Source organism: Narcine bancroftii, chromosome 2 (genome assembly GCF_036971445.1).
Source record: "Narcine bancroftii isolate sNarBan1 chromosome 2, sNarBan1.hap1, whole genome shotgun sequence".
Taxonomy (NCBI): Eukaryota; Metazoa; Chordata; class Chondrichthyes; order Torpediniformes; family Narcinidae; genus Narcine; species Narcine bancroftii.
The window spans coordinates 321,766,506-321,791,526 of record NC_091470.1 but is presented as its reverse complement, the minus strand read 5'-3'; the positions used below and the strand labels follow the sequence as shown (position 1 = coordinate 321,791,526).

The window sequence follows — 25,021 nt, the reverse complement described above, 5'->3', positions numbered from 1 at the left end:
GTAATAATATTGCAGAGACTCTGAATACCTTTGTATTCTATTTTTGTTCACATTATTTTGTTTCCTGTTTTACCAGACACTCATTTTTTATTACAAATCTATGCAAAATAATTCCTACTCTTTGTTATTTTCAATAGATCCCCCCCAAAAAAATCACACAACTATGGCCAACACTGGAGTCCAATAGCATTTAGAAAGCTTCTTGCTTTTACAGGTTAACATGAAGAATATCTAAATGGGAAAAATAAAACTACATGCAAAAGCATGTACAAAAGAAGGCAAGCTGCTGTAAACTTGTTGGACCAGATTATTACAGGTTGCATTAATTGGGCGGGTCGCACCAACAACCTCAGTCACCATTTTTACATTTACAGTAAAAGAGCTTATTACTGATCCTGTTTTTCCATGAACTCTCAGTGTAGGCTCTATAGTCAAGGCCATTAAACAGCCGACAGAGAAGCACAAGTCAAAAAAGAATGTTTATAAATCACAAGAATGTTTATCAAGGAATTTCTTTCTTTCATAACCAAATGGAAAATATCTTCAAGGGAAACTGGTGAAATGTTTACTCTTTGCATCTGTGTTTCCTTGTTAGTCCATAAACACATCATAAGATTGAGGATTTAAGTCAACTATAGAAACAGTTTCTTTATGTATCACAAGTTAAAATCTAACCTACAGCCAGCTGTCAATTGAACAAGCAATACTTCAAACCAAAACTGTCTTTTCAAACAAACACTTTATTTTCGGAACAGAGTTCTAATGCTTCCTTTCTGCCACTGCTGGGTTTTCATTCTACACACAGACATAAAATGAATTTTTAGTTACCTGTTAATGAGGTCGCTGCTTTTTGCTTTATCCCCTTCGGTTCAGAGTCTGAAAGCAACAAGGCCAGAAGCTGATACCAATCCGACTTTGTCAAACTTTAACCGTCACTTTATTGCAGCTAATGATTTGCCTGGAATCAAAGCTCATAAAACACCAATAACATGCTATGACAAATAAGTCAGAAGGATCCCAGATTCAAATTGTTTCATACATGTACAAAGGTGCAGTAACAGTCTTTCTTGTTGAAGTGCAGTCAGCTTACAGTAATGCCACACCCACAGTACAAATATCAAATGATGTGAAGACACACCTCTTTGCCTCTTTTCAATTTCTACATTGTTTAAGCAGCTTCAAATTTTAAAATCCAGTTTCACAATCTATATTCTTTCCTTTTTAAAATATATTTATTGGGTTTAACAAAAGCCCTTTACACAAGGTATAATGATTAAAAAAATCAAGTCATATATACATATCACTTATTAATTGTAAATTAAAAACATAACCATAATTCTTACATTAACATTTCGTTCAGGACATCAAATTCTATAACTATAATAATTAAACAATTAAATCATAACTTGTACTATGACCAAAAATAATATTGAACACAAAATTTATATTAAAAAATATGTAAAATTCCCTTATATAAGATATTTTATACTTCTCTGATGTGATCATGTTGTTCTGTGATATGATCCATGGTCTGTAGTTAAACCCCTCCCCCTTTACTTATTTGTCTTAATAATAAAAAGAAGAAAAGAAAAAAACTTATCTCATTTTTATCCTGATATGGATCTATTATGTGATGTGTAAAATTTTTGAGGCTTCACTGATATGTTTTGGGAATGTCCAAACAGAACATTTTTGGAAAGATATTTTCCAAACTTTATCAATGATTCTTAAGACTAAATTAGAACCATGCCCTTTGATTGCTTTATTTGTTTTTTTCTCTAGAAGAGGATATATCTCTGTCCTCAACCCAGAAGAAAATCCTAGCTTTTGCTTCGTTGATAGCTAGATGAGCAATTTTGATGGTGGAAAGATAATGTTTCACCCCCTCACGGTCAATGGTTGCATGATATCATGTTTTATTTAAGCTTGGAAAAAAATTAGATTCAAAGTCTGAATTTGATAAGATGTGGGGCCCATTCATGGATTATTATCATAATCTGAGGATTTAAGTGGTGTGGATGCTCCAGGGATTCCCTGTCTGGTGTTTTGGGGGCTGTTATTCGATTTATATTTACAATATATACAAATAACCTTGTTTAGAGGGAGGGTTAGATTAGTGGACACTGTCTTTATTCTAAATACAACAAAGAAATATTCTATCTCTTTATTTCAAATAAAACAAAATAATTTTTTTTCCCAAACAAAACTACTCTTATTTATTTTAAAATAAAAGCAGCCTTTGTGTCCATTATTTTGATATCCATGAAACTTCTTCTAAAAACATCCACCTTTACCCTCACTAACAAACTCACATTCAAAATTACAGGCAGGGCTGGGGTCCTTGCCTCTGCTGATGTTGGACTGTGAGAACTGAAATCTGATGTCTAAAATCCCAGGGTCAACATCATTCAAATATTCTTGCCAACCTCTTGACCATTTCTCATACATCTTATAGCAAGATAAGGAGGTTGGGGAACGACTGAGACCGGAGGAAAGGTGAGAGTGGGATGAAAGAAATATTGCCCCAATACCTTAATGAAGCAATTTTGGGCTCTTGGGGGAAGATTGAATATTTTCAAGCAGTTTTATTTGCATATACTGCCATTTTTTTTAAAGATACAAAAAGCCAATAAACAGCTTTAACATTTTCTAACCAGTTACACAAGCAAATTATAACTCAAAGTGCTGAGAAACAATATAGTGTGTTCCAATATTGAGTTTTGCACTTCATCTTCACACCAATAATCAATGTGCTTTCTGATCAAAATGAAATTGATAAATTTCAACTTCACCCAATACTATTTTTCATGGCTATTCTCAATATGTGGCCCAACACACTTACCCATTTACATTGCAGGATAGTACCCCATTTCCTGAAAGAGTCTTTAATTTCTAGTGGAGCTGAGAAGGCAGTTTACAGCTGGAAGGCGCACTGCAAATTTCAGTCCTTTATTGCCGGTGGTACAGAAATTCAGTTTTTTCAGGCAAGTCAGCGATAACTCTTTCAAATATAACACATTCAAAAGAAGCCAGAAGAAATTCCCAGCATGTAGATTCCTTATAACCATCCATGTCTTGAAGGTCAGGTTGTAGAAGTGTAAACTTTGTAATTGAGGCAGTACAAGTCCTGAATGGTGTCAGTGAGCACGATTCAATGGAACACTATTGTGATATCTGGCACCAACAGAGCTCGTGGTAGAGAGTATGAACAACTCAAAATTAAATTAATGTATTAAGTGGTGATTTCAAGGTAATAATTTGATTGACCTTGGAATATAGAGCAGTCATTTTGCTACAACCTGTTCCTTCCATTGTGACCAGGGTGTAGAGTGCTGTCAGAGCCCAACCACCAGCTCATGGGCAAGGTCCATGGTAGAGCAGGTCCTCCCTGCAGAAGAGACCACAGGCAAACTGTAGGCAGCTGCCTGCAGACTGCCTCGCACTGTGGGAACAGCATGTGTGGGGCAGCATACAACATGGACACTGTGAGCATGCGCGAGGGGGAAACTGATAAAACCCCAGTCGAGAGTGGAGCTCAGGAGGAGCGGCTGTTTCCCCTCCCAGGGACTCACGGTTTACTGCATTTATGTTTAATTAATAAAGTGTTTGGTTATTTAGTAGCTCTGGCCTCCTGTGTCCTCACTGAGCACCAAGCACATACATGGTGTCAGAAGTGGATTGAGCAGAGCTTGAAGGCAGAGATCAGGTTTCTTTTGTGGTAGAGAGTGTGGTACACACTCACATTTTCCCTACCACTAAGCCTGGCAGATGTAGATGCCCCGACCCGTTGCTGTTCGAGGGCAACGTGGCTGAGAATTGGAGGATATTTGAACAGGAATACGACATCATTATCACGTTTGTCCTGTTGGACAAGCTGCCGCACATAAAAGCCTATATTCTCTTCAACTTGGCCAGCCCAAAGGCCATCGAGAGGGAGTGAGCGTTTGCGTATGCACCCGAGGTTAGAAATGGGAATCAAATAGTTCAGGCAGTGGAGTCCATGGCTGATCCAGAGTGTCTGAAACAAATTTCCAGGAAATGTTAACATCACCATGGAACACCTGAAGTTTTATAGAAGGGACCAGGAGGTAGGAGAACCTATACAGTCCTTGGCAGATTGACCGAGACCTGATAAAGAACTATATAGTGTGTGGCATGCTCACAACAGAATGAGAAAAATGCTTCTACCAGACAGCAAATTTAACACTACATAAAGCCATAGACAAGTGCTTAACCTATGAAGCGGCGGAGGCCAGCAGCAGGTGCCTGGTGCCACCCTCAGAGAAGGCAGCAAATGTAGACATGGTCCAAGCCACACCTAGCAGTGGCCACGACAGAGACATGGCGCCAAACTTCTCTTGGTGGCGGGAACCCAGCCAAAACAGCAGCAACTGGGTGGTCCCACCCAGCAACAGCCGGTGGCAGTACAATGGTGCAGACACCTGCCAACGAGGACGCCCCACAGAGGTGGTCACCTACAGGAAATGCGGTTCTGAACATAAAAAGGAGGAGTGCCCAGCCCAGGGAATGCAGTGAAGGAACTGCCTGCTATGGGACCATTTCACTCGAGTGTGCAGGAGCACTCAAAGAACAAGGACATGAGAAAGAAATCGGAGACCGATGGACCAAGTGACTAAAGAGATCGAGTCATCGAAGAGTCCACACTCAAAATGGTGAAGCCTTCATCACCATGATAGTGAATGACGCAACGGCAGAAATGAAAATAGACACTGGTCCCAGATGTAACGTTTTACCATTGAAGGAGTTCAACAGAATCAAATATAAGTAATGATACAATCCAAGGGCAGAGCTTGAAGCCTGGTTGCATACGGAGACAGCAGAATGCACTCACTAGGGACGATGCAACTGCTGTCCACTGCGCAGGGACATACACACCCACTCATCTATGGAGTCAAAGAGGACCTACTTGCACTAAAAGCATGTGTAGGCCTAGGTTTGGTAACCTTCAGAGTGGATGTACACCAAGTAACTATTTTTCCCGACAACTTCACAGAAGCAATCCTCTCAGAATACAAGGAGCTATTTGGCAGCAAGTTAGGCAAGTTGGCAGCAAGTTAGGCAAACTGCCAGTCATCTATAGCATGTGCATAGGCACGGAAATACGCCCTGTTTTGCGACCCGCTCACAGGATCCCAGTTGCCATGAAAGAACATGTCAAATCGGAGCTATACAGAAAAAAACAATTAGGGGTCATTGCCCCTGTGCCCAAACCCACCAAATGGGTCTCATTCATGGTAGTAGCAAAAAAGAAAAATGTAAGGAAATAAGTATTTGCATAAATCCTAAAGACTTAAACACAGCACTCAAAAGGCCGCACCATCCAATGCAGACAGTGAAGGAAGTGGCCGCAAAATGTTCATTCTGGCAGATAACACTAGACACCAGTCCTCCCTACTAATAACTTTTAGCTTTTACTGCTTTCAGATGGTACAGATTCCTAAGAATGCCATGTGGCATCAATTCAGCCAGCGAGGTGTTCCAAAGATCCATGGAACAGATATTCGCCAGGTATCCATGCGCAATCATCATCGATGACATCCTAGTAGGAGGCAAGACCACAGAGGAACATGACACCAACCTAAAAAGGTAACTGGACAGAGCAAAAAATGTACACCTACATCTGAACACTAATAAATGCAGGTTCAGAGTGGACCAAATGGCATATGTGGGCTACATATTCACAAAAGATGGCCTAAAAGCAGACCCGTCTAAGACCAAAACTATTAATGAAGTGCCAATGCCAACTGATATTACATCACTCCAGCGATTTCTAGGCATGACAATCTACTTGGGAAAGTTCATTCCAAATGCTAGTGAGCTGGCCATGCTAGTACGACAGCTCACCCATAAAGACACAGAATAGTACTAGACAGTCCCCACCAAAAAGTGTTTGAAGGGCTCAAGAAGCACATGACAAGTCTACCAGTCTTAGCACATTATGACATCAAACAATCAGTACTAGTAACATGATGCATTCCAATATGGTCTAGGAGTAGGCTGCCAACAAGACGGCAAGCCCGTTGCCGACACATCAAGGTCTCTAACGGAGGCAGAAATGTGTTATGCACAGATTGAAAATGATCTACTGGCGGTAGTCTTTGCATGGACAAAATTCAATGACTACGTTTATGGGAGACAGTTAATTATCAAGACAGACCATTTTCCGCTAGTATCCATTATCAACAAAACCCCGGACCTACTGTGGTGCACTGTGGTAATGGATATCTTTGAATGGAACAAACAACAATACTTAGTGTTAGTAGACTCCTACTCCGGCTGGTTTGAAAAAGACCTCCTCAAGGAGACATCAGCATCGGCGGGGATCACAAAGCTGAAACGCCACTTCTCCATTCATGGATCACCATGAACAGCCCTGTCCAACAACGGTGTATGGTTTACCAGCCATAAATTCAGAGACTTCGCAAGTGTCTGGGACTTCGAACAGATCACGAGCATCCCAGAATTTCCCCAATGAAACGGACTAGCAGAGAGAGCAGCGCAAAGAATGTTATGGAAATATCGCTAAGGGACAAGTCAGATGTATTCTTCGACTTATTGAATCTTAGAAACATAGTCAGAGACCACATCCTGGGCTCGCCAGCTCAGCGGCTCATATCTCGGCAAACCAGAAAAACGCTGCCAGTCCCTAAGGATATGTTGAAGCCTGCTCCCTCCAACTCTGATGCAATCCATTCCCAGTTATCGCATAAACGTGCCCTACAAAAGAAGAACTATGACAAGACAAGCAAACCCCTTCCCCCACTCCATGAGGGCAAGACTCTCCAGTTACAAATCCACAAAGGATACAACCATTTGGCGGTGGTAAAGAAAGCTTGCAATGAGCCCTGGTCGTACCTGCTTTTGTCAAAGTGGAAAGAATACCAGAGAAATTAGCGCCACGTTTTCTCAGTACAAGAGTTTGCCCCACCTAATGGGACAAACCTAGCACCACAGGAGGCCCAAGAGAAGGGGCAACCACAAGACAACCAAGCCACACTGTCAGATATAAACGACAACAAGGACCTAATGAGGAATCCATGGAAAGCAGCACAATTCACAGCTGAAGCCAGTTGGCCCGAGAGTGACATCCTCGAGTCGCCAGTGAAAACGACAGGGGTTGAGGAGGAGGTACAACCCTCCACATCATGGGGGATTATATAGGACGAGGGCCAGAAGGGTCTGTCAGCCTAATCCAAAATACCTAGACTAGCAGGAACCTGCATCTAACCCGACAGGGCAAGGGATGGTAAGCACCCTTTTTGAGAATCATGCCCTCCCTAGGCCAACAACATGGAGTCACCCCAACATGGACTTATTATTGTTGGTATGTATACATACACATAATGTAGTTCTATGCCTGCTGTCATTCTTCCTTGTGTCTCCACAGGTATGAGCTAAAGAAAGGGAATGTAGGTAGCTGCTTGCAGACTGCCTCGCACTACGTACACAGCATGTGCGGGGCACCGTACAAAACGGAAACTGTGAGCGTGGCACGAGGGGGAAACTGATAAAACTCCAGTCGAGAGTGGAGCTTAGGAGGAGCGGTTGTTTCCCCTTCCCGGAAATCGCGGTTTACTGCATTTACTTTTAATTAATAAAGTGTTTGGTTATTTAGTAGCTGTAGCCTCCTGTGTCCTCACTGGGCACCAAGCACATACACAGACAAAACAGGTTTGGGAATGGGAAGGGAGTTGAAATGGCAAGTCTCCCAGAGCTCCAGATGGTTATTGCAGACAGAGCATAGATGTTCTGCGAAACCCATCAAGTACATTCGGTGTTCCTGATGGAACCTCCTCTACCACGGTGAGACCAAACGCAGACAGGGAACACTATGTTACTCACCTTCCTCCAACTGACACCTTGGTTTTTATTGCCTCCCTCTCTCTATCTCTCTCTCTCTCTCTCTCTCTCTCTTTATCTGGCATCTGCCTCTGTCCATCATGTTTCACCTCCCCCTAGTTCACCAATTCCACCTGGGTTCCCTGTCCTCTTTGCACTGGCTTCTCTACTACATTTAACCATAACCTTCTCTACTACATAAAGAGTTATGGTTCAAAATGTTGACAATGTTTTTCTCCCAACTGTTTGACCCATTACATTTCTCTAGCAGATTGTGCTGTCGAGGTTTGCGTATCCCTGCTGCAGAAAGCACCAATGCAGCAGGACTCTCCCACAGCTGCAGCTATACTGAGTACAAGTCTGTGCTACCATGTCCCTTCAAGTGCACGCCAATGTGAACATTTCTCTCAGCAAATTCAGACAATAAATGTTGGTGAAAAGACTTTCATGCTGAAGTAAATATCTGATATGCAAAGATTGTTATGAAGCAGGATATTTTATTTTGTTTCAAAGAATGAAAGAGAAATATGAAATATCTCCGAATACTCTTTTTTCTTACTATCAAGTTAAAGCATTATTGTTGGATAATTTTTGGCGTACATTACAGCTACCAAGGTGGTCTAAATTTGAAATTTTACTTACTGATGGTGGTAAGAAAGGATTTATATCTAAGCTGTATGCTTTATTGCAGAATAAAATGCTCAAGCCCGATGTTTATAAATCTAAATTAAAATGGGAAAAAGATTTGACCACATCTATTTCTCAGGATGATTGGATGAAGTTGTGTGAGGATAGTATGACTAAAATTGTAAATGTAAGGTATAGATTGGTTCATTATAATTTTCTTCATCAGTTATATTTAACTCTGGAGAAATTAAGGAAATATGTTAATCTCTTCTGATTTATGTTTCAGATATGAGAAGGAAATTAGATCTTATTACATTCTACTTGGTTATGTGAAACAGAGAAACCTTTTTGGGATAGATTTAAGGAATTTTTAGAAGCTATTTTTGAATTGAAAATTTAGCTTAACCCTTTGGTATTTTTATTGGGTTATGTTAAGAAATTGAACTTGGAGTTCAAATTAAATAAATTTCAAATTGCTTCTTTGAGATTGGCTCAAGTTGTGCCTAGAAAATGTCTGGCAATTACTTGGAAAAATGAGACTCATTTGAATATTCAGCGATGGCATTTGGAAATGAGATCTTGTATTCCATTGGAAAAGATAACATATAATTTATGTAATAATTATTCTTTATTTGTTAAAACCTGGAGCCCATATTTGGAATATATGGGGTTGAATTATTAATCCTTTTCCCATGCATTGATGGGGTTGCTCCGAACCATGGCAAATAACTGAAGAGTGTTATCTTAATTGATCTCCTCTTCTTTCTTTCCTCCTTTTCTTTTGGGGTGGTTTAGAGGGGGGTTGGGAGGGGTGGGTGGGTTAGGGTCAGGAGGGGTGGGGGGTTGTAAGGGGTAAAAATATCATGTATGTATTATGTTTTATTTGTTTTATCTTTATTGTATAATTTTCAAGATTAGTAAATAACATTTTCCAAAAAAAAAGAAATATCTGTTATGCTATTTTCCACCTATTTATAGCATCAGTTGCGGATTAAATGTCATACCATATGGAATAATATCATAGGCTGCTTCCACAAAATCTAACAAAAAAGCAAAGTAGAAAATTATGGACTCAGTCATTTCAGACCACCCAACTTCATTGCTTGAGTGCTCACCAGCACACAAACCCGATCTGAATATGGAAGAATGGACAAGTTGACCCTCTGCACCTGATGTGCCAGATAATGAAGAGATCAAATGCAGTGTAGTTGAACACATATTAGTAGAAACTCAGTAGTACAATAATGAATGATAATGGGTGCATATACAGTTATAGTCAAGGGGAGTGCCCTTGGTTGGTAGAGATAATATACATCCAATGCCAGTAGTGCAAACTAAGCATAGTGAGGGATTGACAGCATGATACAGATTTACCACAGCACCAGAGCGCTATCTCACAATGCAGAATGGCCTCCATACTAAGAAAAGCCTCAAGAGATCCATCCTGAGGAACCTCACCTGCCAGAGCAAAAGACTTTGACTCCCTCACTGTGGCCAGAATTTGGATTTGCTTTTTAATTTCTTTGATCGTAAAAGAGATTTAAAACCTGTTGAAATGGACTTGAATAACTTAAAAAGTCAAAAGCAAATTAAAATATAAAATCATAATTGAAAACCTCCATGAGGGAAAACAAATACATAAATACATTATAAAAGAAAAATAAATGAATTATTTTCTGGCAACTATCTTCTTTCAAACCAATCAAATAATTGAGGCTTTGTTTTGTAGCCAATGTAATATACAATAAAGGTAGAGTTCAGGCAAAAGGCCTGATTTTGAGGCAAGTGTATGATCACACAGAGATGAATTGGTTTAGGCACAAATCTGAATGAAGCAATAAAGCCTTTTTATTGCAAATGCTATAAATTCTCACCAAATTGTGTCGAGTTGCGCACAAGGCAGTAATAATGAAGGAACAGGAATTCAAGATCATGGAAGAACTCCACGTAGAACATTTAGGTATCATGAACATGAAGGAAGTGCCCAGAGGATTTCTCTATTGCAAGAACAAGCTGATCAATATCTGTATACAGAATCTTCAAGTTAATTTTACTGTGATCTGGTTGTACAAGTACAACCTGATGAAACAGCATTCTCCAGTCCTTAGTGCAAAACATGTAGACACACAACCAGGCATAACACACATACAGACAAACAATGCATATGACGGACAAATATTTTATCGATACAAATAAATAAATAAATATTGCTTTGAACGAATGAGAGTCTTGAATGGTCAGTGTGAGCAGTTCCTTTGGTCATTCAGCATTCTCACTGCCCATGGGAAGAATCGGTTCCTCAGCTGGTGATTCTGCCTACGATGGTCCTGTATCTCTTCCCCGATGGGAGCTGCTGAAAGATGCTGTGTGCAGGGTGGAAAGGGTCCTCAATGATTTTGCATGCCCTCTTCAATCAACAATTCCAGTAGAGAGTCACCAGTCTTGGGACTGCGGAACACAACCATCTGAACAGCCGTTACAGGGGCCTTACGCACACCTTCCCCCACCCCCGTCTTCCGGCAGACACAGCACATTTGAGTAAAAGGCTTGTTTTCATCTCACCTCACATAACATAAATATTTTTATGTTTTTTATGTAATCTGTAGGAGAGAAATATGGAAGGAAAACAAAACTTGACTGCTTCACAGGGAAGGGGAACCATAACTTTGGGCAGATTCCTAATGGACCATAGACAAAAAAAAGATTGAGAATGGCTGCCAAATCACCACTCAAGGTACAGTCATGGCTTACAAAACTATTCCACAGGGATTATTGGGAAAAAGGGTACAGACAACTGTTTAGCATTAATCCATCTGAAATAACACAATTTTGATAATTTTACAGTCATGGTCATGGAGACATGCACCATGGAAACAGGGCCTTCATTCCACCAATTCCATGCTAACAATCAAGCACCCATGTACACCAATCCTACATAATCCCACACTGTTCTTCCCATGTTTACAACTAACCTACACATTGGAGTGATAACAACCTTAGCTTTATTGGGCTGGGTATTGAGTATAAAAGTAAATTGGTCACCTTGCAATTATATAAAACTTTGGTTAGACTGCACTTTGAATACTGTATGCAATTCTGGTCACCCCATTGCAGGAAGGAAGAAAAGGTTTTGGAATGGGCACAGAAGGGATTAACCAGCATGTTGCCTAGTTTAGAGGGAGGATATGAGTTCTGGGACAAACTTTGGTTGCTTTCTCTGAAGTGTAGGACAGTGAGGGAAGACCTGATAGAGGTGTATAAATTCATGAGAGGCATTGACAAGGTGGGCAGTCAGAATTTTTTCTACTGGGTCAAAAACATCACACACATGTCTAAGGTAAAAGGGAGGAAGTGCAAGAGAGATTTACGAGGCAAATATTTTGCACAGAGAGTGGTAGGTGCCTGGAATCAGCTATTAGCAGTAGTGGTGGAAGCACATACAATGGACACATTTGAGAGGTTTCTAAATAGACTATGAGCATGAATGGAGGAATACATATCAGGTGCAAGGAGCAGATTTATAGTTTGATTTGGACACAGACATTTGGGTTGAAGGGTATGTTTTTGCACTGCATTGTTCTCTGGTTTACATCAGCCATTCTCTCTTCATAAAGCAGAGTCTGATACTGTGAAGCAGTCAAGTTTAGTTAGTTTTTTCCATACTCCTCTCCTACCAACTACATAAACAAAACATTAAAAATATTTTATGATTCCAATCCATGGACCCCCCCCCTTAAATGTGCCATGGTCCCCAAGTGGTGGGGGGGGGGCATATAGTCCCTGTTAAGAATAGTTAGTTTATATTTTATGTCCCAACTCACATGTTTTTGGGATGCAGATGGAAACCAGAGCACTTGAAGGTAACCCACACCATCCCAATGAGACATTTGAGGAACAGTGATGAAGTGAAGGGACTAGGATAAACTGAATTGGAAATTTATAATTTATTCAGACAGGAAGTACAGACAACTCCTGATCTGGTAAACTATGAGAGATTACAATGAAAATTTCAGGTGAGAAGATCTTATTATCTAAATTATAATTAAATGCTAGATTTGAATCCCAATTTTTATTTTCTAATAATGTTTCTGTAAACTAACCCCCATTTATCTAACAGCAGAAGATCTTTAATTGAGTTTGGCAAGATTCCAGTATTTAATTATCATGTAGCATTAAAGTGACACAGTCACTCTTGGTATAATTTTCACTTCTAAAACATCATATCCTCTAAGATATTGGGTAGCATCAATTAATCAACCCTTCCTCTGTGCTTTTATGACTCTAACTTGACCTCAAAGAACTCCTGTGTCTCCACTCCATAAGACCATACGACATGGGAGCGGAATTATCCCATTTAGCCCATCAGGTCCACCCTGTCATTCGATCATAGTTGATTTACTATCCTTTTCAACCCCATTCACATGCCTTCTCCTCATAACCCTTGATTTCCTTTCCGATCAAGAACGTATCTACCTCTACCTTAAATATTCCCAATGATGGCCTCCACAGCCGTCTGCTGAGTGAGTTCCATCAAACATGGAACCTTTCAACATTTGCAACTTGGAAATGAACTTTCAGCATCCATTCACCCATTACTTTTTGCTCAACTTTTTCTCAGCCTTATCTTCTAACCTCGCTACACCTTCCACTTCCTGATCTTTGTAACCATTACTAGCCATGCAACTCTTCCAACTCTAACCCCTTGACAACATTAAATGTGCTGGTGACAAGTGTGTTGCTTTTACCCTGCCAGATAGGAAGCCTTGTTACTCTAATACCATTCATTTTATGCTCCTTGGAATATATCATAATAAAATACCCAAAATTCATTTCCACCAGACTTTGTGACTTGGAAAATTTCTTTTTTTTTCCACGTTTTCAAGGAATGTATCCTCTTTATAAATCAAGAAATGGCTTTAGGTGACAATGAATAGCTCATTCCACAAGAGAGTTTAATAGTTACCCCTAATATTGCACAAATAGATATCAGTCAGTGCAAAAACCTGAACCAGAAAAACTTTATGTCTGAGGTAATGAGGGGAGTTTCAACAACGGTGGGGGGATCTTAAAATTTTAGCATTTCTGAAACCAAGCTAACTCCCTGTGTCAGTCCCTGCTGGATTGTGGTCAGTGAAGGTGGATGAATGCAGTTGGATCCAACAGTAAGATGCAGGAATTGAAATGTTTCCTTCCCCTTGCCGACTCCATCCCAGCCCCAAACTAATTTGTCCTGACTTCCTGAAATAGATCAGCCCTCCTCTGACAGCAATATTTGTTTTATGCATGCTCCTTACGAGATTGGAAATTTAATATAAAAGGCACCATCCCATTTATGCTGTCAAAAGTCAAAAGGCCATGGGGGAATGAAATAATCCTTCCATCCAGTAGAATTGGGGATGCAATATCAATAGGCAGAAATAGATCTTATTTCTAGTTCAAAAAGTAACTAGAATGTACTTTCTCTAACCGAAGAAGTATTTACTTTCAAGATCCAAATAACAAAAGCATTCATTACACTGGGCAATGAAGGTTTTTACTTCCTGAAAACCTTTGGATGTATTTTATGGATTTTGGACTGATGATCACAAAAATCAACTTAACAATTTTCCTATCGTTTACCGTTTTTCAGATGTAACCTATTTTCTTGTGATTTCCTGTCATATATTAAGTTGACTTCAAGTGGACAAAACCAGGAAGTGCAGCATGTCGATCATAATCCCCAATTTTTCTTCAGTGTACTCCTAGGGCTCTGAGCCTTTGGTTTTGTTAGAAGTAATTCATTGTCCCAAGTGAATTCAATTGAGATGGAGTAGGATAGAGCTGCAGATGGTACTCTCTGCAAGGGAGATTCTCCTTCCTAACTCTGAGAGGTGCTAATAGAAGGAGGTGGGTGTGTGGTGGCTTTGCTGGACCAGCAGAAGGACAAGGATCCAAATAACTTATTTATTTTTAAGACCTCAATCCCATTGACATTTGAGAATACATCTGTGATTAGCATTGGCTTCCTTAGATAAGGAAGACTATCAATGAATTTTTGGCAGTTCACAGACTGGTACCTGGAATCAGGGAGTGCCTTTTGAGGGTGGATAAGTTAGCCATGTGCCTGCTGGAATTTAAAAGACTGAGAGATACTTTGATGATATGTGAAAGATTCTGAAGGATCTCTTATGTGGAGAGGATATTTCATCTTATGGGGCGATATAGATCAGGGGCCCAGAGTGATTAGATTTTTATTCTCAGGGAGTTAGGGTAGGGCAGTGGTAATCTGTAAGATCAAGTGGCTATTTATTCCCCAATTAGAAGGATCACAACATAAAAGAATTAATGATTTCTGGAATTGCTTCCAAGTCAGTTGAAACATAGTGCAAAATAACATTTTCTAATAACCACCCACAAGCTGTTAAACTTTAGACCTGTTAGCATGAGAAACTCTACCTCCAACCATCTGTATGAGATGGAATCGGCTTACCATTTCAGACTTCTGTTTCCCATCAGCTGCAGTTTATTCTGTCCTTTTCCTTACATCAGGAAAACACCAGTTTGAAAGTCGGTGTCTCTTTTACTTTTGGTGGCCCTCAAGTCACCAGGTACATAAAGTGATTGGCTGATGATCATGAAAAGGCCATTTGCGCCAGGAATAGGAAAACTGTTGAAGTGTTGGAGGCAGTCATGAGTTGCAGCTGTCAGTGTAAAGAGATGAGCAGAACGTAAAAGTTAGATCATTTTTGGCAAGGTGTTTTTTTTAACACCTTGGGCCTAGATTTGCAACCAAACTTACTCAGCTATTTTTGGGATCGTAGTATTGGGACCAGACTTTGGTCCTGCTTCAGCCCAAGGATAGAAGCCTTTGATGGCAAGGAGAGCTGTATTACTCAAATGGAAAGATTGCAATCCACCTACTTTACTTCAGTGGCTTTCCTCCACTACGTCATATTTAGTCTTAGCAAAAAATAGAAGTCAGACATTTGACCTGTAACTTTGAACAAACCTGGCAACCATTTATTCAAATTTTTGATTGACTCAAACAAAATTGAACCACTTCTAGTTTGTTTCTTCTTATCCAAGTGTGTTGTGTTTACTCAGGAAGAATCTCTTTTCTATTTACTTTGGAATTACTCTCAGAATGGATTGACCAGTTGTTTGTTTTTAAGGGAGGGGTGTTTTAATCTTTTTTTTCATCAGTTAGATTTTCTTTGCTTTTATGCATAAACTTTTTATTTTCTTACTCAATGTAACTGTCAATATTTGGAAATGTTGAATTAATTTGAAAGTACATCATTGTCATATTCAAGGACAATGTATATTTTCACATTTTTTGTATATGATTCTATTTTTTTTCTCTTTTTTGTGTGGAAAATAAATAAAAAGATTAAAAAAGAAAAATAATAATGGAAAAAAGATAAATCTGAGAAAGTTCAATGTGATGAGAACAGGAAAGTTGTAACAACAGATGCAGAGCAGTTCATTTGACTGAATGAGGAAAGGAAGCGGAAATGGGTGTTTTAATCTTCTGGATTACAACCTTTTAAGGTTGGAACCAGGGAGGAGAAAGTCTCCAAAGGAAATTAGATCATACAGGACAAGAAGTGTTATAGGTTGGTGGAAACAGGGCCTAGGATTAAACAAGAAAAGATTTAGCATGCCTCCTCAAGTGATAGAAAATAGTTGGCTGAACAAAACTTTTCTGAACAAATTTAGTGCAAAGTGAGTTAGGACGTGAAAGGAGTCATCAAAGTTGAGAGAACAGATTAGAGGAATTGAACACGTTTTTTAAAATTGACAGATCTTTGTAACCATAAAAGAATAAAAATTTAGAAATAAATCCAGACAGAAACCAGACAGAAAGAGAATCCTGAAATGTAAAGTGTCTGCTTTCAGACTGATTGATGAAGGTTAAGGAGGGAAAGATCCATGGGTGTGGATCATTGAGGAAATGAAGTAACTAAGAAGCCTGAGGATGAAATGTTAAAACTCTCAGTTCCATTTCAAGTGGTAGTCAGGAAAGCAAAGAAAATATGAATTATAATCCAAAAGTTTAAGATAATCAAGGCTGCAATTCGAAATCTATGTAATGGGCTGAAGCTAATTGGGTTCTTTGGATACAGTATCATCAACAATGTGCTCAGATTCTGATAAAGGTTATTGGATATGAAGCATCAACTTTGCTGCCTGACCCATTTCCAATATTTCTCACTTTTAATTCCTCAATACTGAGGTCATTAAAAAAGAATAGATTATAGCGGCGCGCAAACCAAGTCACGCCCCAGCTCACAAAATGGCCAGAGAAAACAGTGATTGCAAGGGTCCCATGGGACCTCCTGCACAGTTGGAAACAGCGGATAATAGCAGACGGAGGCTGGTGCTGTGATTACATCGTCCTTGTCATCAGAGACAGGAAGTGAATATAAACAGAGCTGGCAGTGCAATAAATCAGTCTTCGACCTCGACTCCACTGTGTGTGTGTGTGTGTGTGTGTGTGTGTGTGTGTGTGTGTGTGTGTGTGTGTGTGTGTGTGTGTGTGTGTGTGTGTGTGTGTGTGTGTGTGTGTGTGTGTGTGTGTGTGTGTGTGTGTGAGACGTTCTTACTCCACACTTTGTGTAACACACATGCTACTTTGGCAACCCCAGCAGTTCCAAACACCAGTTAGACCCGAAGATGACGGACCAAGCATCTGTCCACCTGGTTTCACTAAAGCTGCCAATGTTCTGGGTGTCGCAGCCACAGGTGTGATTTGAACAGGCCAAGGCCCAGTTCCACCTTTGACATATTGCTGGCGATAACACCCGCTACTACTATGTAGTGAGCTCACTCGACCAGGACATGGCAGCAAGGGTCATCGATTTTCTACGGCAGCCTTCGGAGCCCTCAAAGAGCTATTAACCCACACTTTCAGGCTATCTTGACACAGCGCACCATATGTTTGCTGCACATGGACGGTTTGGGGGTCAAGACCCCATCCGCCCTCATGAGCGAGATACTCACACTCACCGAGGGGCACAGACCTTGCCTGCTCTTTGAGCAGATTTTCCTGGAGCAGCTGCCCAAGGCTATCTGACTCTTGCTCGCCGACGAGGACTTCAGCAGCCCGAGGAAAATCGCAGACTGGGCAGACCTGCTCTGAAGAACAGATTGCCAAGCCCCGACCCCAACCTGCAACAAGGCCACAGCAGATGGCCAACCATATTGTTATTGTTATGGGGTGCGGGGCCCATCGATGCCATCCACCCTGCACGTTTCCAGGGAACACCATGGACCAACCATCGTTAAAGACTGTGGCAGTTGGCCAACGTGACAGCCTCCTTCTTGTGGACACCGAAGCCAAAATAAGTGTTCTTCTAATACCCCCACCCCCCCCACCCCCAAGGCCTACGACATCTGGGCCCGGCACTGAGGGCAGCGAACAGCACCTCTATGCGAAATTACATCACCTGCACTGTGCCTTTACAATTTGCTGGCCACTGATTTAAGTGGACTTTAACTGTCACGGCAGTGGCTCATCCGCTCCAGGGGGCTGATTTCCTTTGCACCCACTACCTGCTAGTAGACTTAAAAGGGCAGTATTTGGTACATGCCAGATCGTTACAGACGATGCCCCTGGGGGAAGCCAAACTACCGGCCCTGTCCTCGACTCCGTCATGTGGGACGATAGCTGAAAGAGATATAGAAAAGGAAATAAAACAAAATTATGATGAATTCAAAAAGTATCTCGAGCTCACAACTCTTTCATGGTTCATCGAAGAATGAAATGTTTGTATATAATAACATATGATGTCAAAGTCACTATGGTTACACTACAAACAAAACTTTTTCTTAAAGGGATAGGCTCAAAATTAACTAAGAATCAAAAACACAAGCTTTGGGCGGCCTACCTCTGCGTCACGGGAGCTGAGTTTTGACTGGCTGTCTAATGTATGTGGGCTAGTTTCAGGTGGGTGAGGGTGAAGGTTTCCTCTTTGCCATCAATGTCCAATACACATGTCGACCCATTGTGCCTGATGACTCTGTATGGCCCCTCATATTGCCATTGGAATTTCAGTAGATTTTATCATGTTCTTTCACATCAGTGTAAAGCCAAAAGCTGTAGAAATATTGTCATCTGAATTATTCCTCTTTCCATTAAAGCTTTTTGTCCAACTGAGTGCCATTATCCTTTCCCTCTAATATTTCTTCACTTGCATTGGACGATCAAAAAAAGTACACAATTAGATCAAATAATATAGTGGAAATGATATAGAACGTGAATGAATGTAATGGTGAATTTCTGGGAAGATTAAAAAAATAGAATTTTCTTACTTTAAATAGTTTTTCATTATATGTATTTTCATACCATCTCTGATCATTTTTAAGCTAAAAGTCATAAACAACAGTCTAGTCAGGCTACATTTCTATAGAACCCACTCTGCCTGAGGGCCAGAGAGTTCTCCACTGCCAGAGTAAGGTGCATTGGAAACTAAAGGAACAGCATCGCATATTTCATCTGGGCAGTCTACAACCCAATGAAATAATCATTCTTTAAAAAATTTCAGACAATGACATCCCTCTGTGCATGACTTCGGCTTTTCCCATTCGTCCCTTTTTGTCCCCTTCCACCCCACCCCCAACCCCACACCCCCACCCATTCTCATCTCCCACTCCTCTTGGGTTCTATTCCCCTCCATCATGTAACCATACAACCATATAACAATTTACAGTATGGAAACAGGCCATAACGGCCCTTCTAGTCCACATTAATTTATGTGAAACTCAAACTAGTTCCACCTACCCACTCCCTGCCCATAACCATTCAACCCCTTCACATCCATGTACTCATCTAACCTCTTCTTAAATGACAGAATTGACCCTGCCGCAACTATCTCTTCTGGAAGGTCATTCCACTCACCCACCTCTCTCTGAGTGAAGAAGCATCCTCTTATATTACTTCTAAAGTTTTGCCCCTAATCCTTAACTTATGACCCCTTGTTCCAATCTCCCCTACCCTCAGGGGAAAGAACCTATTCACATCTACTCACATCCCTTCATAATTTTAAATACCTCTATCAAATCCCCTCTCAACCTTCTATGCTCCAATGAATAAAGTCCCAGTCTACTCAATCTTTCTCCATATTCTAGATACTGCAATCCAGGCAATATTTTTGTAAACCTTCTTTGCACCCTCTCTACCTTATTTATATCCTTACTATAATTTGGAGACCAGAACTACATACAGTATTCCAAACTTGGCCTCACCAATGCCTTAAACAGTCTCAACATCACCTCCCAGCTCCTATATTCTATGCTATGATTTATAAAGGCCAGCATACCAAAAGCCTTCTTCTCCACCCTATCTACATGGGAATCCACCTTCAAGGAATGATTAACCATTATTCCAACATCCCTCTCTTCCTCTGCATTCCTCAATGTCCTCCAAGGGCATATGTCCTATTTTGGTTATTCTTACCAAAATGAAGCACCTCACACTTATCTATATTAAACTCCATCTGCCACTTTTCCACCCACTCTTCCAAGCAGTCCACGAAAACCCTCCTCACTATCCACAATTCCCCCTATTTTTGCATCATCTGCATATTTACTCACCCAATTTACCACCCCATCATCCAAATCATTAATGTAAATGACGAACAACAAAGGACCCAATACTGATCCCTGAGGCACACCACTCATCACCGGCCTCCATCCCGACAGACAGTTGTCCACCATGACTCTCTGGTGCCTACCTTCTAGCCACCGTTGAACCCATCTGACTCTCTCTATATTAATCCCTAGTGGCTGAACCTTCCTCACTAACTTTTCATGTGGAACCTTATCAAAAGCCTTACTGAAATCCAAATAGACCACGTCAACTGCTCTACCTTCATCAACCTTTCTAGTCACTGCTTCAAAAAATTCAACAAGATTTGTCAAACAAGACTTTCCCCTTACAAACCCATGTTGGGTGTCTATGATCAATCCCTGCCTATTATCCCTTCGGCTCCGAATCATGGGTCCTCTACCGGCACCACCTACGGCTCCTAGAACGCTTCCACCAGCGTTGTCTCCGCTCCATCCTCAACATCCATTGGAGCGCTTACACCCCTAACGTCGAAGTACTCGAGATGGCAGAGGTCGACAGCATCGAGTCCACGCTGCTGAAGATCCAGCTGCGCTGGATGGGTCACGTCTCCAGAATGGAGGACCATCGCCTTCCCAAGATCGTGTTATATGGCGAGCTCTCCACTGGCCACCGTGACAGAGGTGCACCAAAGAAAAGGTACAAGGACTGCCTAAAGAAATCTCTTGGTGCCTGCCACATTGACCACCGCCAGTGGGCTGATAACGCCTCAAACCGTGCATCTTGGCGCCTCACAGTTTGGCGGGCAGCAACCTCCTTTGAAGAAGACCGCAGAGCCCACCTCACTGACAAAAGGCAAAGGAGGAAAAACCCAACACCCAACCCCAACCAACCAATTTTCCCTTGCAACCGCTGCAATCGTGTCTGCCTGTCCCGCATCGGACTTGTCAGCCACAAACGAGCCTGCAGCTGACGTGGACTTTTTACCCCCTCCATAAATCTTCGTCCGCGAAGCCAAGCCAAGCCATCCCTAAGAATACCTTCCATTGGTTTCCCCACCACCAATGTCAAACTTAATTGCTTGGCCTACACCTTGAGCCCTTTTTAAACAGCAGAAACACGTTTGCAACCCACCAATCTCACGGTACCACACCCTCCCCAGTGACCATTGAAAAATTACTATTTCCTCCCTGACCTCCATTAAGGTCCTGGGAAAAATCCCGTCAGCACCAGAAGACTTATCTACTTTTATATACCCCAGAAGTTCTAAAATCCCCTCTTTGCTAATCCCTATCTTTTCCATAACTAACCCTTTTGCCTCACTTATCCTACACAATTTAATATCTCTTTCCCTCATGAACACCAATGAGAAGAATTCATTCAATATCTCCCCCATCTCATATGGTTCCTCACACATTCCTCTGCTCTGATTTTCCAGTTGACCTATTCTATCCTTAACTTTCCTTTTGCTATTCACATATTTGTAAAAACCCTTCGGATTTGCTTTCACCCTATTTGCTATAGCCACCTTGTACCTTTTTGCTTTTCTAATTTCCCTCTTAAGGTTTTTCCTACAATCTATATATCGTTCAAGCAGCTCATCAATCCTTTGCTTCTTGTATTTAATGTAGGCCTCCCTCTTATCCTGAACCAACTTCCTAATCTCTCTAGAAAACCACGGCTCCCTTGAACATTTGGCCTTGCCTTTTATCTTAATAGGAACATAAAGATTCTGCACTCTCAAAATCTCACCTTTAAATGCTCTCCAATTCTCCTCTACGTCCTTCCCAGAAAACAAATCAGCCCAAACTACTCCCTTCTCATTTCTTCAAATCTGGCTTTACCCCACTCAAAGACCTTCATCATCAGACCAGACTTATCCCGTTCCATAATTAAGATGAAACTAATGGTACCATGATCATTGGATCTGAAGCGTTCCCAACGCACACCTCTGTCACCTGCCCTATTTCATTCCCCAACAGTAGATCTAACACTGTCCCCTCTCTTGTGGTTACCTCAACATATTGATGCAAAAAGCAATCCTGCACACATTTTACAAACACTAATCCATCCAGCCCACTCACTGACTGCATCTCCCAATCTATGTTAGGAAAATTAAAATCCCTAACTAACACAACCCTGTGCTTATTGTACATCTCAGCTATTTCTTTACACATTTGCTTTTCCAGTTCCCTCTGCCCACTTGGTGGTCTATAAAACATCCCTATAATTGTAACCTCACCTTTTTTATTTTTTAATTCTACCCACACCACCTCCCTTGATGAACCCTCCAATCTATCATGCCTCAGCCCTACTGTAATATCTTGCTTGACAAGTAATGCCACACTCCCCCACCCCCCCCCCACTCCTCCAATTCTATCACACCTAAAGCAGTGAAATCTTGGAATATTTAACTGCCAGTCACAACCCACCTGCATCCTCATCTCACCACTGAATTCTCCCATTCTATCCTCCCCTCCTCTACCTTCAGTTCCACATGCTCTCCCTTTATACCACCATCCTCACCTTCTTATCAAATTCCAGCACTGACAGCCTTTGTTCTCTCATCATCCACTCCACTCTCTATAACTCACCTTCCTCCACCTGACTCCTTAGTTTTTCTTGGCTTTCTCTTTCATTTGCCTAGCATCTGTCCACCTACTGCCTCTGTCCATCATGTTTCACCTCTCTCTGGTTCACCAATCCCACCTGGACCACTGTCCCAACACCTCTCTCGCGCCCTCTACAGTAGCTTCCCTTCGACATTACTCCAGTCTTGATGAAAGGTTTCTGCACAAAACGTTGACCATTTTTTTCTTTATCTGCTGAGTTCTTCCAGCAGATTGCAGTTAGCTACATTTCTGTAGAAACCCACCAAAAGATTGTCTTCCAATAATCTTAAATTATTGGTCTCTCCAGCCACAGGATCCCAAGCTAATTCCTCTCAGATATTTCTCAATAAAATCCTTTTACTGTTCAAAATGATATGGAAAATACCTGCACATTCTCTTTTCAATAGACCAGTTCGGCATTCTTGAATTCAACCTAGTGAATTAGCAATTCCTTCTCTCCATGTCTCGTATTTCCTTTGTTGGATATAGAAACCAAAGCTATTTACAGTAATCCAGTTGTTCTATGTAACTGCAAGAAAATCTCACTACTATTATTCCCCAACTTCATTCAAATAAAAGACATGCCAGGATCACATAAATTATCCTTCAATCATTTCAACGTCTGGTGCTTTAATACTCAGATGAACTTTTAATCCAAAAATACCTTAAATTCTCGACTTCTTTAACTATCCACAAGGTCCAACCTATATGAGCTGTTGAAGTGGGTGAGACATAAAATGAGTGCACTGCAGTGGTATTCGGGGTATGCTGACCATCTCAGGAAGTGGTTTCCAATCTTTTTACACCCAAGATCATTTTAAGTATTCCATTACTTGCAATGTACCACATAACAAAACCCACATACTACCAGTGAGGGTGGTGGTGGGTGAGGGAGCTAGCAAATTCAAGCCCCTTCCCAGACCATTAATGGAACTTTTGTTTTGAAGGGTATATTCTTTTATTTGCTTTCAAATTTACAACCTTCTTTGTGTGTTACTTGTTCATTGTAGAAGTGACTGTTATTTTTTGCCCTTTTACACATTATCCCCGATTCCAGTTATGTCCGAATTAAACCTGTTTTTTTTTTAAACATTGTGAACTAAAACCAGGGATATATATGTAATGGGGCAGGGAATTTCCAGCATGACTTCCCATGATCTCATGCACTCCCAAACTGAGGCCATCTGCGAATTGGAGGAACAGCACCTCATATTTCGTCTGGGCACCCTCCAACCAATTGACATTAACCAACTTCTCTGGTTTCTGTTAGCCCCTCTATCCCTATGTAATTCTTCTCTCTTGCTCTGTCTCTCTGTCTTCCCTTTTCATTCTGCATTCACAGAATCAAATCCCCCCCTCCCCCCAATCAATTCTCACTTTTCCTCACTCCTGTCCTCCTTGCCATATCTATTTACATCTTTTGTCTGTTGGTCTGTATTCCCACCCCCACCCCCCCCCCCCCACCTTCTTCCCTTTTAATTCAGGAGCCAGCCTACTTTTTACTCATACCTTGAAGAAGGGTTCAGGCCCAAAACATCAGTTATCTTTACCTCCTGCTTTGAGTCCTGCTGAGTTTCTCCTGCATGTTGGTGTTTTTGCTACAATCAGTGTCTGCAAATTTTGGGTTTCACTACACATTAAGTGAACTTCCTTCTTGCAGCCTCCTGAATCACTGCAACGTTGTAGACATTATACAATACCTTTGTATCTCTTCAATCACAGATGATGTCACAAAGGACTGCAGAATAGCCAATCATGGTCTTCTGAGGTGAGGTTTTACATCAGTGCTAGGGGAAATTATTTGAGAAAATCTAATAAATAAATAATGTTCCTTGTGAAATGTTTTTGGGATCATTTCCTCAAGCAATCCAATTCAACATATAATCATATTCATTATGTATTTTAAGAAGTTAGTTTTTTTTTGTAGTTAGTATTTTTAGGGGGGTAGAAGGGGATGGGGGTTTAGATGGGGTTCTTTTGTAGCTTTTTTTTATTTATCTTTCTCTTTATATAAATCAATAACTTTGTAACAATGTGATATGTTTTTTTTAATTTGTCATATATGTGTTGATTTTAAATAAAATATTCAAAAAAAAAGAGAAAATCCTAAGGGATAGGATCTATTTGCATCTCGATAAGTATAGAAGTTAAGAATAGTTCATATGGCTTCGTGTAGGAGAGTTCATATTTCACAAACAATTGAATTTTCTGAGGAGGTTTGAAGATAATTGATGAATCTTCAATAAGGTTTTGCTTGGTAGGCTACTCTGACTGTTGGATCACATGGGATCCAAGGTGAAGTAGCATATTGGATAGAAAATTGGCTTCATGGAAGAGAGGGTGATGGTGGAAGTAGTTTTTTTTGAACTGGAGG

At 40.8% G+C, this 25,021-nt stretch overlaps 1 protein-coding gene across 5 annotated transcripts in view; it reads right to left on the bottom strand.

Moving 5' to 3' along the window:
* The window catches only part of cdh17 (cadherin 17, LI cadherin (liver-intestine)), a 147,047-nt gene extending 122,742 nt beyond the window's left edge, over positions 1-24,305 (bottom strand). Inside the window, exons 1-6 of one of the 5 annotated variants that reach the window (XM_069921894.1) lie at positions 24,198-24,305; positions 23,033-23,121; positions 18,357-18,565; positions 17,916-18,136; positions 14,957-15,167; positions 829-876 (exon numbers count right to left, since the gene is read on the bottom strand). The gene's annotated coding sequence lies outside the window, so the exon portion shown is untranslated. Of the gene's footprint in view, positions 1-828; positions 877-1,039; positions 1,071-2,842; positions 3,438-14,956; positions 15,168-17,915; positions 18,137-18,356; positions 18,566-23,032; positions 23,122-24,197 lie in introns of those variants that run through there. The other 4 variants (XM_069921895.1, XM_069921896.1, XM_069921898.1 and 1 more) reach the window with 4 other exon arrangements.
* Positions 24,306-25,021: the final 716 nt, after the last annotated feature.